At 43.2% G+C, this 1,050-nt stretch overlaps 1 protein-coding gene across 1 annotated transcript in view; it reads right to left on the reverse strand.

The window, feature by feature from the left end:
• Positions 1–1,050, reverse strand: part of LOC111727943 (histone deacetylase 4-like) — a 183,976-nt gene that overhangs the window by 181,806 nt on the left and 1,120 nt on the right. The window lies entirely within an intron of this gene.

The following is a 1,050-nucleotide window of genomic DNA, read 5'->3' on the forward strand; positions in this document are numbered from 1 at the left end:
ATCACTAACCCCTAAGATGGGGAGCACACCTAGTCAGGGAGTGCTCCTAATCACTAACCCTAAGACGGGGAGCACACCTAGTCAGGGAGTGCTCCTGATCACTAAGGAGTGCTCCATCACCCTAAGATGGGGAGCATACCTAGTCACCAACCAGCATCAACTTCCTGGGACCTGTCCAGGGGAGATGTTAACAGAAGTATAAAAACATATGTATAAAAAGTGTTTGATGTCAACTTGAAGCTGTTGTATATCATGCAGCAACCACAGAACTATCCATTTTTAAGCTATGAAAAGGAGTAAATTAGATTTATATACATACAAACACCAAAAGATGCTCGTAACACATTAAAATGAACAAAACAAACAGCACCCTATGTGTAGAATTGCACTCCCTAAAATGTTCATCACACTGTATGTTTATATGCAGGACACAAACACAACTATCCCACTTGCAACCCACCCAGAGCAAGAGAGGAGCACTGGACACCGTTCTGTCTGCTCAAAACAAGTGCTCAATTTGTTCCCAAATGATCATAAGCCATTTCCTTGTGTCAATCAATAAACACTTTATATCTAAATGAAACTAGGACTCATACCCTCTGAGCTTTAAGACAAAGGCAACCCTGCCAAAGGGAGCGGATGTGTGAAACATTCTGGGCCATCCCAAAGGGAGTGACCCAGACACTAAGCCTCTGCCTTGTTTTAAGGAGCCAGACCCAGAGTCAGAACCAGCAGAGACTTGGTGCTTCAAGCACCCTCTCATGTGGAGGCAAGACAGAGCTGAAATGCAAGTGCCCCTAGTGGCCACAACACAGTGGGAGTGCAGGAGGCCAGGCCACGTGTAGAGGGGTGTGCCCCATACCCACTGGGCAGGACATGGCCAGGATTCTTGAGGTTTTATTACAGTGTAAGCACAGTGACTTTTCAGGACCCAGAGCAGTGATTTTCAAACATATGACATCAACATTTTTAAAGAGCATTAATTAAATTATTTTCAAAAGAAGTTCAAAGAACACTTAAGTCTATTCTTTATATCTTTTTTTTTTTTTT

Source organism: Otolemur garnettii, unplaced genomic scaffold (assembly GCF_000181295.1).
Source record: "Otolemur garnettii isolate 467f Iridium unplaced genomic scaffold, OtoGar3 scaffold00133, whole genome shotgun sequence".
Classification (NCBI taxonomy): Eukaryota; Metazoa; Chordata; class Mammalia; order Primates; family Galagidae; genus Otolemur; species Otolemur garnettii.